This window comes from Zea mays, chromosome 3 (genome assembly GCF_902167145.1).
Source record: "Zea mays cultivar B73 chromosome 3, Zm-B73-REFERENCE-NAM-5.0, whole genome shotgun sequence".
Taxonomy (NCBI): domain Eukaryota; kingdom Viridiplantae; phylum Streptophyta; class Magnoliopsida; order Poales; family Poaceae; genus Zea; species Zea mays.
Genome location: NC_050098.1, coordinates 185160644 through 185176335, shown reverse-complemented (window position 1 = coordinate 185176335; position 15692 = coordinate 185160644).

Sequence of the window (15692 nt, the reverse complement as noted above, 5' to 3'; positions counted from 1 at the left end):
ACGCGTGTTTGTACGTGGGGCCGACGGTGATGACCCCGTTGGGGCCCGACATCTTGAGCTTGAGGTAGGTGTAGTTGGGGACGGCCATGAACTTCGCGTAGCATGGCCTCCCCAATACCGCGTGGTAGGTTCCTCGAAACCCGACCACCTCGAACGTCAGGATCTCCCTTCGGAAGTTGGAGGGTGTTCCGAAACAGACGGGAAGATCGAGTTGTCCGAGGGGCTGGACGCGCTTCCCGGGGATGATCCCATGGAAAGGCGCAGCGCCCGCCCGGACCGAGGACAGATCGATACGCAGAAGCCCGAGGGTCTCGGCGTAGATGATGTTGAGGCTGGTGCCTCCGTCCATGAGGACCTTGGTGAGCCCGACGTCGCCGATGACGGGGTCGACGACGAGCGGGTATTTTCCCCGTGCTCAGCACATGGTCGGGGTGGTCGGCTTGGTCGAAGGTGATGGGCTTGTCGGACCAGTCCAGGTAGACTGGCGCTGCCACCTTCACCGTACAGACCTCCCGGTGCTCTTGCTTGCGGTGCCGAGCCAAGGCGTTCGCCGCTTGCCCGCCGTAGATCATGAAGCAGTCGCGGACCTCGGGGAACTCTCCTGCCTGGTGATCTTCCTTCTTGTCGTCGTCGCGGGCCCTGCCACCCTCCGCGGGTGGCCCGGCCCTGTGGAAGTGGCGCCGAAGCATGACGCACTCCTCAAGGGTGTGCTTGACGGGCCCCTGGTGATAGGGCACAGCTCCTTGAGCATCTTGTCGAAGAGGTTGGGACCTCCGGGGGGTTTCCGAGGGTTCTTGTACTCGGCGGCGGCGACAAGGTCCACGTCGGCGGCGTCGCGTTTCGCTTGCGACTTCTTCTTGCCCTTCTTCTTGGCGCCGCGTTGAGTCGACGCCTCGGGGGCATCTTCCGATGGGCGGCCCTGGGGCTGCTTGTCCTCCCGGAAGATAGCCTCGACCGCCTTCTGGCCGGAGGCGAACTTGGTGGTGATGTCCATCAGCTCGCTCGCCCTGGTGGGGGTCTTGCGACCCAGCTTGCTCACCAGGTCGCGGCAGGTGGTGCCGGCGAGGAACGCGCCGATTACATCCGAGTCGGTGATGTTGGGCAGCTCGGTGCGCTGCTTTGAGAATCGCCGAATGTAGTCCCGGAGAGACTCCCTCGGCTGCTGTCGGCAGCTTCGGAGGTCCCAGGAATTCCCGGGGCGCACGTACGTGCCCTGGAAATTGCTGGCGAAAGCTTGGACTAGGTCGTCCCAGTTGGAGATCTGCCCCGGAGGCAGGTGCTCCAACCAGGCGCGAGCGGTGTCGGAGAGGAATAGGGGGAGGTTGCGGATGATGAGGTTGTCATCGTCCGTTCCACCCAGTTGGCAGGCCAGACGGTAGTCCGTGAGCCACAGTTCCAGTCTCGTCTCCCCCGAGTACTTTGTGATAGTAGTCAGGGGTCGGAACCGGGTCGGGAACGGCGCCCGTCGTATGGCCCGGCAGAAGGCCTGCGGACCGGGTGGTTCGGGCGAGGGACTCCGATCCTCCCCGCTGTCGTAGCGTCCCCCACGCCTGGGGTGGAAGCCTCGGTGCACCCTCTCGTCGAGGTGGGCCCGACGGTCGCGGTGATGGTGCTCGTTGCCGAGGCGACCCGGGGCCGCAGGCGCTGTGTTGCGCGTGCGCCCGGTGTAGACCGAGGCTTCCCGCATGAATCGGGAAGTCGCGGCATGATGTTCCGAGGGGTACCCCTGCCTTCGGGAGGCGGAGCTCTCGGACCTCGGTGGTTGATGGCTCCGGCATCGCGCGGAGGAGCATTGCTGCTACTGCCAGGTTCTGGCCGACCCCATTGGATGCGGGTGGCGGCCTGACCCTGACATCGTCGGCGATGCGGTGCTAGAAGCCCTGGGGTAGATGACACATTTCTCCGGCCGGAGGTTGGCCCGCCTATGCCTGCCCGATGTCCCGGCAGATTGGCTCAAGCGCTCCTGCTCCCTCGTCGAGCCTGGCCTGCACCCCGCGGATTTGCTCAAGTTGTGGGTCGTGACCCCCCGCCGGAACGGGGACCACAGCTAGCTCCTGTGGGATGTCAGCGCGAGGCACCGGCCTAGGGAGACCACCGTCCTCCGGCATGCCGAGATGGTTGCTTTCGGAGGGACCCCCTAGATCGATGTGGAAACATTCGCGGCTCGGGCCGCAGTCCTCGTCGCCGAGGCTACGGCTACCGTCGGAACAGTCGGAAAGGCAGTAGTCGCATGCGGTCATGAAGTCCCGCATGGCACTGGGGTTGCCAAGTCTGGAGAAATCCCGATAGAAGCTGGGCTCGTCGTCTTCCTCGGACCCAGAGGGCCCGTAGGTCGAGACGTCCGTCAGCCGGTCCCAAGGTGACCGCATACGAAACCCCAGAGGGTTCAGATTCGCCTCTACGAGGGCGTCTGCCAAAGCGGAGCCGCTAGGCGGGTCGAGGCTGAATCCGAAAGGCGTGGGATGGGAATCGGTCGGTACCTCTTGGTCGACGGGCGGTGATGAGGTCACGTCGGGGACTGACTGCACCGTCGTCTCAAGTATGAGGGTGACACCCAGCAAGCCTTTCGCGAGCGTGCTGGCGTCGTCCGTTTGCTCGGGATTGGCGTGTCGCGGGGAGACAGCGCTCGTCTTCGTCTCAAGCGCGAGGTCGATGCCCGGCGCGCCCTCCGTTGGAGTGCTGGTGCTGTCGACTCGCTCGACGGCCGACGAGGCGCCGCCTCTTGCTTGGCCTTGGTTGCCCCGCCTCCTCCTCCGTCGGCGGGGAAGAGGACGGGGCGAGCTCGAAGGTTGGTCTTCCACCACGCGGGGAAGACGTCGTCGATCCCGCCGCCGGCGGGCGTACTGTCGGCCGCCATTGTCGCTGTCGCCCGGCGGCGGAAAGAGTATCATGTCGTAGCTGCCGTCGAGGGACATGAACTCAAGGCTCTCGAGACGGAGCACCGTCCTGGACCGGAGAGGTTGCTGGAGACTACCCATCTGGAGCTTGACGGGAAGCTGTTCGTCAACACGCAGCAGGCCCCTACCTGGCGCGCCAACTGTCGGCGTTTCGAGACCGGGGGGTCCCTGAGCCGACGAGTGAAGTGTCGCCGCGTGCCCCAGCCCAGATGGGTCGACGCGAGGCCGAGCGCGAAGGGGGGAAAGTGAGGTGGCCGGAGATGGGCGAGAGAGAGGTGGAAATCCCGCGGCCTTCGTGTTCGTCCCGCGCCCAGGTCGGGTGCGCTTGCAGAAGGGGGTTACAAGCGTCCACACGGGGGAGGGAGCGAGCGGCCTCACGCGAGCGCCTATCTCGTCCTCGTCCCCGCGCGACCAACCCTCTCTAAGAGGGCCCTGGTCCTTCCTTTTATAGGCGTAAGGAGAGGATCCAAGTGTACAATGGGGGGTGTAGCAGAGTGCTACGTGTCTAGCGGAGGAGAGCTAGCGCCCTAAGTACACGCCATCGTGGCGGCCGGAGAGATTTTGGCGCCCGGTTTGTGTGATGTCGTGGCCGTCGGAGGAGCGCTGGAGCCTGGCGGAGGGACAACTGTCGGGGCCGTCGAGTCCTTGCTGACGTCCTCTTGCTTCCGTAAGGGGGCCGAGTGCTGCCATCGTCAGAGAGCGTGCGGGGCGCCATCATCGCCTATCTGGTGGAGCGAGCCAGATGGGACGCCGGTCTTGTTCCCCGTAGCCTGAGTCAGCTTGGAGTAGGGTAATGATGGCGCCTCCTGTTGACGTGGCCAGTCCGCGCCCTAGGTTGGGCGATGTGGAGGCTCCTCCGAGGTCGAGGTCGAGTCCGTCTTCCGTGGCCGAGGCCGAGTCCGAGCCCCTAGGTCGGGCGAGGCGGAGGCCGTTGGCTGAGGCCAGGGCGGAATTTGAGTCCTGGGGTCGGGCGAAGCGGAGTTCGTCGTCTTCTGGGGCTGAGCCCAAGTCCGAGCCCTGGGTCGGGCGGAGCGGAGTTCGCCGTCTTCCGGGGCTTAGCCCGAGTCCGTGCCCTGGGTCGGGCGGAGCGGAGTTCGCCGTCTTCCGGGGCTTAGCCCGAGTCCGAGCCCTGGGTCGGGCGGAGCGGAGTTCGCCGTCTTCCGGGGCTTAGCCCGAGTCCGAGCCCTGGGTCGGGCGGAGCGGAGCTTCCTATGGTGCGTGCGGCCGGGCCTGACTGCCTGTCAGCCTCACTCTGTCAAGTGGCACCGCAGTCGGAGCGGCGCAGGCGGCGCTGTCTTTCTGTCAGACCGATTAGTGGAGCGGCGAAGTGACGGCGGTCACTTCGGCTCTGTCGGCTGAGGGGCGCGCGTCAGGATAAAGGTGTCAGGCCACCTTTGCATTAAATGCTCCTGCGATTTGGTCGGTCGGTGCGGTGATTTGGTCAGGGTTGTTTCTTGGCAAAGACAGGGCCTCGGGCGAGCCGGAAATATGTTCGCCGCTGGAGGGGGGCCTCGGGCGAGGCGGAGATCCTCCGGGGTCGGCTGCCTTTGTCCGAGGCTAGGCTCGGGCGAGGCGTGATCGGGTCCCTCGAATGGACTGATCCCTGACTTATTCGTACCCATCAGGCCTTTGCAGCTTTATGCTGATGGGGGTTACCAGCTGAGAATTAGGAGCCTTGAGGGTATCCCTAATTATGGTCCCCGAGAGGTTTCTCATTTGTTTTTGAATTTTTTTGATACGGATTAGAAATGGTACGCACCCGATTTGGATAGTTTTTCGATCGTTTTTGTATTTTTCATTTTTGAGCCGTGATGATACCATATTTTTACGATTTTTATATAATATAAGATACATCTAGTGTATAATGTATGCAAGTTATAAATTTTTGTTTTGTTCAAGTGAATGAAGAAGAGAAAAAAATAAAGGTTGTAATTACTCTGAATAATATAAACGATGAAGAAGAGTTATTTGTGTATTTTAACATCTTTAAAATTAAGTAATATCCAACTTTGTTATGTATTCGTGGAAACTATAATATTTGTCATTTTGGCTAGAGTGTATCATTTTTCAAATAACCGACGATCCAGGTCCTATATTTTTGACCGTTGGTTTACCGTTTTCGTTACATAAAAAATATGAAAATAAAATCAAGCTTGTTCGCTTAAGATTAAAGCCAGCTGTTCGGACTGCTGCAGATACAGTCCATAGAGATAAAACAATGTAGAAACAGTAAAACCACGTATAGATTAAAGTTAAACGAACAGTCCATCAATTTAGATGTTTTTTTTTATCGTTTTCGTTCGCTTTTATTGCTAGTTTGAATAAAGCCTGACTCGCTAGGGCGGTTAATTTTGTTAATCTCTCTCTTTATTATTGGCCAAGATTATACTCAGCCGTAGAAGTCGACCGGTCGGCATTTGTTGCGAAAGTACGCACGCAGGTGAAGCTCGCCTTTGTTACAGTCCCGGTTTCACATCGGCTGGCTGGTCAGCCAGGTTTCGGGTCGTCGCGCTCCAGGTTAAAACACAGGCGCGGCACAACGACGGCAAAGAGCGTACTCCACCGCAGAGTACGTACGTACGTACGTTAGCGTCACCCGCCGTCAGCGTTTGCGCGTGTCCCCGCAGCGCCGCGATGATTTCGATGTGGGTCGCCCTCTTGGCTCGTCCACCACCGGGAAGAGATCGGACGGAAATGATGGCGCGCTGATTGATCAGAGCCGCGCGGCGCGGGCTGACATTGACGTACACGTACGTACACACACGCGGAGTCGCTCAAAAAACGAGTGGAGAAATTGTGGTGGTTCTGTGCGCGTGTCAAGTCATGTGGCAGCCGGAGTGGGACGTTGCGTTGCAGGTCAAAGACGAATATGCACGTTCAGAGTTCATTCAGACTAGAGACTTTAGAGGGAGAAAGCGACGGCGGCGCGTCGCCGGGGGTCTGAGGGCCGCAGGGGACAAGCGACGAGTTGCGCGGGTGAGGACGGCAGAAAAAGGCGAGAGTTCTGGCCGGTTCTGGGCGTTAAGCTCGACCTGCGACTGCGATCTGTCTGGCTGCCTCCGGTGAAAGTGAGGTCCACGGTCACGCGTCTTTTGACCTCTGCCTGAAAGCGACCGAGGCGTCTTTTCATCTGCTCGACGCGGAGCGGGACTTCCTGTTTTCACGCCACGCGACGCGGATCGGCCTTTCATTTCTTTCCTTTGAGGAAAACTAGCGGGCTTCCATGCCTAATACCGTTTTTGTACGGGCCGTTTTACAGTAGCATTTGGCCCATTTGCTGTCGTTATTTGTATGCATCTTGACCTCGTGGGCCGTGATAAGTCATGGGCTGGGCTTCTATCGAAGTCTTGTTCATGGGTACTGCCAGTACTGGACCCAAAATAAACATACCAATAAACATACCAATTCAGTTTAGAGCAAAATGAACACGACACCTCAGTTGCGTTAGAGACATGACACGACTCACCACAACATTTAGGTACACTGGCGTAATTTATGTGGCCACGCTAGCATGTAGTCAACACTTTCCACGTACGTGGTCAAGGGTCACGGAACCGGACGGCTAGTCTAGCATGGATGTTCCTAAAACATCCGAATTGTATCACAAATATAATATTTTAGCATAGATATACATAGAATTTAAAGTTAATTTTCGGCGATGTTATTAAAAATATTATGAAGTATTTAAATAAATTTTTGTATAATTTTTTATGTACATTATTTTCTCCCTACAACAAAAAGGTGAAAAAACATCCGAATCCGCATTCGGATAGACATTCGAATTTTATATGAATTATTTAAAAAGATAAAGAATGAATTTAATGTTTATTTTTTGTGAAGATTAATAGTCTCAATGCTAAAAACAAGAATATAAATTTACATAGCAAATGCTATATGTTAGTTGTTCACAATCGAAGAAAGAAGACCGAAAAATGACATCCGAATAAATATCCGGATCCATCTAGCTAGCCGACCGGCTAACCGGTAATCCGCGTCGGACGGTGACGCCTATACATCGGTTTTGGTTTTTTAATATGGAGAAAAATTATATATTTTGAAAACTTTTGATATCAATTTTTGAATAAATACTATAGATAATGTGAAGCTACTGAAACCAAATTTGAAAAACGGAACAAATTTCAAACTAAAAATCATGGAAATTTCAGACAAATACAAGAAAAACTCATATATGAGTTAGGATTGTCGATTAGCCGCTCCCCAAAAGCCGATAAATCGACGTATAGGGTTGATTAGCCGGCGGGAGAGTAGGAGCTAGGGTTTGGGGGGGGGGGGTTCTTTGCTTTCTTAGACATGTTTTCAAGTGTTACTTGCAATATATGCTAACAACACTTGTAATCATACGTCATGTTATTGCTATTTTCAGTAATGTCGGATCGAATCGATTCAGTTTGATAACATGGGCACAACATATATCCTGGATTCAGGTGCAGACATTGTAAGAGACAGTGGATGATAAATGTAAAAAAACATGGACGTGGTGACAGAAATTGGTCCAGAGCATGTGGTTCATATTGTCACTGATAATGAAGTGAACACAAAAAGACATGTCGTAGGGTAGTCACGAAGCATCCTTCTATTGTGTGGCAGCCGTGTGTGGCTCACACCATAAATTTGATGTTGAAGGATATTAGAAATTTTCCTAGGCATGCTAATGTGATTTAAAGTGCTAGGCGGATATTATGGTTTCTTTACAATCATAACAAATTCCATTCTATGATGAAGGAAGCAAATGGTGGGGGACTTGGTTCAGTGGAATGCCACAAGATTTGGAACAAATTACACATTCTTAGAGTGTTTTCTTCGCCGGAAGGAAAAGTTCAAGGAATGGATTGGTTCTCAGGGATTCATACAAAGCAAGTTCAGCAGCATACCAGATGGAAAGTACACATATGAAACCCTTACACGCTTGTCATGGTGGGACCAAACGAAGTATGTAGTTGATGTAATAGAGCCATTATTTGGTTTTCTTCATTTCGCTGACAAAGATAGGAAGGGAACACTTAGTACGGGTTTCAATGTTCATGTCATGAATCATTAACTACATATTCCATGGTTGTTGCTTCAATGTATTTAAACTATTAAATGTTGTCATTGGTCTTGTGATAACATTTGGGCCATCTTTTATTCAAATGTTGGGACCTCAATGTGCTTTATTTGCCAAAAAAACAAATGGTTCAGTTTCTGCACATGTGGTACCGGTTTATCAGGTCGGAAACTGATTCGGTCTCGAGCCGTTTGAATTGAAAAAATTGGTTTAACTTGAATTCGCTCGGTTTCTACCGATTTATCACGATTAGTCGGATATTGGTCACAAGACGTTTGAATTCGACATCAATAAGAGGGTCATGTTCTCGTGCCTTCGATATTATTTCGTGGCCTTCAGATTTGTTCTGCATCTTTGACCATGTGGTTTTGTGATCGAAGGAGCGTTCTGTCTTTGCTCCAACATGAGCCCTCAAGGGGGTGGTTCAACTTGTTGAGTCAAACCCAAAGTCTTGTAGAGCCGACAGGCGAACGCTGCCCTCGATCACAAGTTGAACCAGTTGCTTTTGTGTTTGTGACCGTTGGCTGATGATGTAGTCAGCTAACGTGGGGTGGCTCGTCTTTTGATGGTGACCGGCTTCATGGTTTCTAAAGCGCCGCTTAGTTGTTGTATATAAAGGCAGGGGTAGTGCGGTGTTTATTCTTTTTCCGCGCAACGCCCCATTCCTCTGCTTTGCCGCTTCTGTCTTGCGCTGCACATCTCTCTCCGTCTTTGTCGGTGACGATTGATCTGGCGCAGAGTAAGCAAACTACTCACCGCCGACGCCGGTACGTGCCACCGTCCTCTTCTTCCTTGTCGTCGAATACTGGCAGGTGGTTCTGGCATTCAGTGTGTCGCATGCCAAGAGACATTGGAATTTGATCGGTGTGCGGTTTCCTCGAACCACGTGTGCGAATTTGGTTGGTGTGCGGTTTCCTCCGACGGTGAGGTGTTAAGTTTCCTCACCGCCTACTGAAAGGGAAATAGGGTCAAACCTTTTCCTAAATGATTTTGGTGGTTGAATTGCCCAACACAAATAATTGGACTAACTAGTTTGCTCTAGATCATACATTCTACAGGTGCCAAAGGTTCAACACAAACCAATCAAAAGAACAAGTTAGGGTTCAAAAGAAAGGAGCAAAAAGGAAACCGAAGTGTGCCCTGGTCTGGCGCACTGGACTGTCCGGTGCACCAGGGTGAATTAGCTAAAACTCCTCAGCTTCGGGTTCTCCAGGCGCCGCTCCGCTATAATTCACCGGACTGTCCGGTGTGCCACCAGACTGTCCGGTGCACCAGCGAAGCAACGGCTATCTGCACGCAACGGTCGACTCTGACAGGGAAGAGTACAACACAGTGAACGCGACAGCAGTCAGAGCAGTTGGTCGGAGGGACACCGGACTATCCGGTGCCGCACCGGACTGTCCGGTGCCACATGAGGATAGAGCCTCCAACGGTCAACCAGCTCCAAGCCCTAACGACAGGATGACGTGGTGGCGCACCGGACACTGTCCGGTGCGCCCATCGCCAGCAACCTTCTCCAACGGCTACAATTTGGTTGGTGGCTATAAATACCACCCCAACCGACCACTTCAAGGTGTGGGAGCCCAAGCAACATTCCAAGTCATATAGTTGACATACTCAAGCCCTCCCAACCACCTCTATTCATTGATCCATCCTATACACAAGATTTAGACCACTACAGCCCACACAAGTGCCACAAAAGAGAGAGCAAGCAAAAGAAAGCTTCTCGTGTGAGTTTAGCTCTAGCGCCTTGTGAGATTCATTGAGAGAAAGTGTGTGCTACATCTTGCATTCATTTATGCGTGGAGTTTTGACTCCCATTGAACTTCCTCCAAAGTTTTGGAGGCTTGTAAAGCTAGCAAGAGACACCAAAGAGTGTGGTGGTCCTTGCGGGGTCTTAAGTGATCCTTGAGAAGAAGAAGAGCTCGCCGGTCTTGTGTGATCGGTGGAGAGAGGGAAAGGGTTGAAAGAGACCCGTCCTCAGTGGACTCCTCAACGATGACTAGGCCTTCGAGGGCCGAACCTCGGTAAAACAAATCACCCGTGTCTCGTGTGCTTCTTGCTTGTGATTTGTTTGTTCTTTCTCTTTTCTAAGTTTTTCTTGCACTATTCTTTGCTAATACTATTTGGTGTTGCTTTAAGTTAAATTCTCATTTAGTGAAGCAACACCTTGCAAGAAAGAACTTGTGTTATTGCTCTTCTTATCTAAGCCCTCGTGATTTATTCTCATAGACTTATTAGTAGTATTGATTTATCAATTCCTCATTATTTGAAAGCAATACTCCTTACAAGCGAAGGACTTAGTTTTATACTCCGATAATTGTATATCTTGTTCTAACCACTAATCAAGGGATCTAGTTGGGGGATAAAATTATAAATTTTTAGGTTTCGCCTATTCACCCCCCTCTAGGCGACTTTCAATTGGTATCGGAGCTAGGCACTTCATATTGAGTCTAACAACTCGAAGTGATGGCCCGAAGAAGATCCCAAAAGAACAAGAAAACCAAGGAGAACAAGGAGGTAACTCTTGAGATATTACTTCTCGATTGTTCTAATTATAATTCATGGTCTACTAGGGTGATAAATGCTTTTAGGACCGTAGATCCTCAATTAGAACAAATATTAGACAAGAGTATCATTCCTTCTAACTATGCTAGGGAAAATGCCTCCGAAGAAGATTTAAGATGTATACGCTTAAACTATCTAGTGTAACACCCCCACTGATCCCACACAATGGATGTTACCAAATACCCTTCCCACTAAACTTATGCAACACAAGAAATGAAATAAAGAGAGAAAATATTGCAAAATCCGGCAGCACCTCCCTTGAAAGAAGCATAACAAGGGGGAACATAGAGTTCATACAAGATATAAAAGACAGATAATTCATGTAGTATAATCAAAATGCAAAAGTAGTAAAGCACATTCATGACCAATTAAAAAAAAGGTAACTCAGCCCACCCAAAAAAAACAGCTGAACTACCATGAAAGGCTAGAACATAATAATTCCCTAGACTTGACCCTCCCTGATTAACAACATTATTAAGTAGTGGTTCCTTTATTAAAGGTGTAGTGGCCGTGCTGCTACATCCCTTCTTTCCCAAAGCAGAAATCAGGTGCCTGCATCAGACAATGCAAGTGTGAGATGACACATCTTAGCAAGTAAAACAGTGATGGTTATTCCGTCTATCGAATGAAGAGTCTTATAATTGATTATGTTTGTGCTATTTGTGTTCGTATTCATATTTCTAATTGAGTACCATCGTTGGAAGATATTCATGTTTTATTGATTACATATGTTGAGTTTGTGGTTTGATCATGTTACCCATGTGGTTTATTATGTGGAATGGGTGGAAGTATATGTCTAGCACATTTTGTTTGGGAAGAACTCATGTTGTTGACTTGCATAATGCATTCATCATCCATTGCATTGAAGTTTCGTCGCGATCTTATGGTCCGACCGTACCGGTACAATGAGCATCATATGTTGCCCGAGAAGGGGTATGATGCAGCTTCATATCCTTAGAGATATGAAGGCAGAAGTCATTACTGCATCTGTAGCCATGTGCATTCATGGGAGAGGTGTGGAATCTGTTATGTGGATGTAAATAGTGTGGATCTTTACATTGTGATTCATCTTGGCATTAAGTAATCAGTTAGTTGCTTACTTGCTGCAAATTATTATTCAAGAAGGAAGTTTTGAATTACGTGGTTGTTTAACCACGATTGGTTTACATTGTCCAATTGTTGTTTGCTCTGTTTACTTGCTGAGATGTGTCATCTCACTCTTGCATTGTCTGATGCAGGCACCTGATTTCTGCTTTGGGAAAGAAGGGATGTAGCAGCACGACCACTACACCTTTAATAAAGGAACCACTACTTAATAATATTGTTAATCAGGGAGGGTCAAGTCTAGGGAATTATTATGTTCTAGCCTTTCATGGTAGTTGAGCTGATTTTTTTTGGGGTGGGCTGAGTTACCCATTTTTTAATTGGTCATGAATGTGCTTTACTACTTTTGCATTTTGATTATACTACGTGAATTATCTGTCTTTTATATCTTGTATGAACTCTATGTTCCCCCCTTGTTATGCTTCTTTCAAGGGAGGTGATGCCGGATTTTGCAATATTTTCTCTCTTTATTTCATTTCTTGTGTTGCATAAGTTTAGTGGGAAGGGTATTTGGTAACATCCATTGTGTGGGATCAGTGGGGGTGTTACATCTAGCTTATGACATCTTAAGTAAATCCCTTAGCAAAGAAGATTATCATGCCTTCATAATAAAATATAATAAACCTATTTGTGATATGCATGATATTTGGACTAGAATTAAAAGCAAATTTGATGAGTCCAAACATGATAGTTCATTTTGTGCTTCTACTTCCTTTGGTCTTTGTGATACTAACCCTTGCAAGGAAGAAGAAGAAAACGACCGATGGAGACCAAATGATGAATCCACCTCTCCAAGAGGTTTGTCTTCCCATTTCGATTCCCACATATGTTGTGTGGCTAATGAAAATGATAGCGGAAGCACAAACGAGGATGAGGAGGAAGAAAGAAGCTTCATGCAACTCTACGCTCGCCTAAGCCAAGAAGATAAGGCGGTCATGCTCAAACTTCTAGAAAGAGCGAGAGAGCAAAGCGAAGCTCGTCAAAGGCTAGAAAATGTTCTCTCCATCAAAATGCTATACTTTGACGAGTTGACTAAAGAACATGAGGAGCTAAAGTGCTCTCATGTTGGTTTGGTCCAAAGGTATGAAACTATTTTACTTGAGCAAGATAACGCTTTACATTGTATCGCTCAATTAGTAAATAGGAATGCCTTACTTAAAGACCAAGAAGAAAAGCTAAAAGATGAAAATCTCGCTTTTCAAGAAAAATATGATATGCTCCTATGTTCTCATGAAAATCTTATGGATGATCATATCATATTAAATATTGCTCATGAGGTTGTGATAGAAAACTTAAAATCCTAACAACCTCACTCATGCACATGTATTCAAATTGAAACTACATTACCATGTGCTAATGCTTGTTGTCCGTCGACAAGCAAATCTTCCTTTGAGCTAGAATTTGCAGGAACAAACGATGATACATATCAAAAGCTCAAAGAAGAAAATGAGAGGCTAAAAATAAGCTTGACACAACTAAAAGGGAAGTGCATTGCTCAACCTTCTCAAGATAACCGTGATCATATGGTGAAGAAGCTTGAGACGGGAACAACCGTAGCATGCACTAAATCCCTTGAAGAAAATGTCAAGGACTTGAGGATTGTCAAGATGAAGGAACAAAAAAAGAAAATCAATACCACTTCCAAAATCCTCAACCACGCCTCCATAAAAGGTAACATCCAAGGTAATAATCAAGTCACACTTCACACTAAGAGAAGTAAGAAGTGTAGTGAATGCTTTGAAAAGGGCACTCTATTAGGTCATGTCCCTATATTAAAAAAGATTTGATTATTAACAAGGATGACAAACTTTGTTTTAAATGCTCCAAGAAGGGACACTTGTTTAAGTCGTGTCCCCATTTAAAACAAAAAGGCATAGTGTTAGAAAAGAAAATATTCACTAACCATGTAGCAAGAAAGAAACAAGGAAAGAAGAAATCTTCAAGACTTGAGGATCGCCTATGCTACATATGCCGAAAGAAGGGACATCAATGCAAAGATTGTCCCATTGGTAACAATCCCACTCCTAGCTTGTCAATTAATTCTCATGTAACTAGGCAACCCAAAATTGCAACTTGTGCTAGAAAGGTAATAAGTTTACCTAGTGCTAGCACAAAGGACGTTTGGGTTCCTAGATCTGTGTTGACTAACCTTGATGGACCCATCAAGAGATGGGTACCAAAATATGCTTGACAAGCTTTGCAGGAAAAGGAGATGGTATGAAGCTTTGGGGTGCTTAAGAGAGCCAATTCATTTTTTATTAACTCAAGCTATCAATCTTCAATAATCTATATATCCAAGATTGACCCAAAGTTATTTCAAATTGTTATATCTAAAACTCATATCATCGCGGGGAAGATAGTAATGTTGTAGGAAATGAAGAATTATCCTGTGCGGAAAGATCAAGACCTACAACATGGAGGAAAGCCAAAGGATGGTAACAATTATGCTTTTAAGTGCAAGTATCTTAAATTACCATTTCTTATGTGTCTTGTGTAGTCACATAGAAAAAGAAAGCACCTCAAATATTTTTAAATTATGTCACCATTCTTTGAAGAAATTCCTCTCATATGGTAGATTGTATATTCATCATTTCTATATCATGGCAATCTACATGCTTTAATTATTGAAAGTATCTCATGGCATGCTTTACTCTAATCATCCTTTTATTGCCATGCTCTAGGTATAGAGAGATATTCCAAGTTCTTAAAAGAATAAGGTGTCACATAAGGAATTCAATTCCTTAGAGCACTTATAAAGGGAATCTCTCTTTATATCTAGAAATCGTGAGACTAATGTATTTGTCTAAATAATCTAAGTAGTCTCACATGTAGAGAATATGTTTCTCTTTGGAGATGCACAATCTAACATGAAAAGAAAAGTAAATCCAATGATTTATGTTGTTTTGCCTCTTGCTTAAGTTGGATATGATTCTTCTATATTTATCGCTCTCCATGTTATGAATTAGATTTATTCCCATAATCTTAAAGAATCATCTATGCTTGTTTTGTAAGCAAAATCAAGCATACATCATGGAATAACCTAGTTCATATTATAAAGTTTCCATGCTTTAGTAATCTATTTTCCATTCTTGTAAAAAAAATTATTACAAAAAGGGGAACTAGTGCTTGTGTTACTATTGACATATCTCTTGAGCTTACTCTTGAAAATCTACAAGAAAGTAAGTGCAAGCCACAAGCCTCTAGGGTTACTCTTCACCCAAAGGAAGAAAGGTAAAAGTAAAGGTATGGGAACTCATCTTCTTAATCAAATATAGTTCCCACCAGTAGTTGTTGATTCTAATTTATCATATTCTATCCATGAGAAGAATAGATTCTTTATTGGACTTAAGTCATCTAGATGTGCATTCAATCTCAATCTCATTCTCATAAATGCACTTGTCCATTAGAATCTATTTCATGTCTTTGCTATACATGCTCTCATATTGATCTGCTTCTAAGTAATGATTAATAAATTCAATATGAAGAAGTAAATTTCCTATGATTGATCAAAATGTTTAAAGGGTACATATTCCTCTTTCCTAATGATGCACACTAACGTTAATGAATTTACTTCATGTATCTGTGAATTATGGATGATGAATTATGTTCATTTCCTATCTAAAGAAATCATCCTTCATTATATACTCCCTTATGCTATTAACATCTTTTTTTGAGTATTTTCAATAAGTTTGGAAGGAAAAAGAAGCCACTGCAAAGGGAGGACTCTCAAATGAAAAAGGAGGACATCAAGGATAACACCACCTACTTCTACAAAACAATCAATGGTGTGGTTGTGAGTACTCTAAATCCTTTTCATTGTGAGAATATCAGGCATAAGATGTTTATTGCAAATCTTATAAGCCTTGATCAAGATGTATAATGCTTCTCCCTACACGTCTCTAAAATGAATGCATCTATTCATCTCATTAAAATTCTTTGATGCATATCTCTAGGGGGAGCCTATGTCTGTATCTTGATTATGTTGAGACTATCGCTTTTTATCCTAGTAATCTCATATAGTCTCTTGCATGAGAATAAGTTTCTCATGATGTATGCTA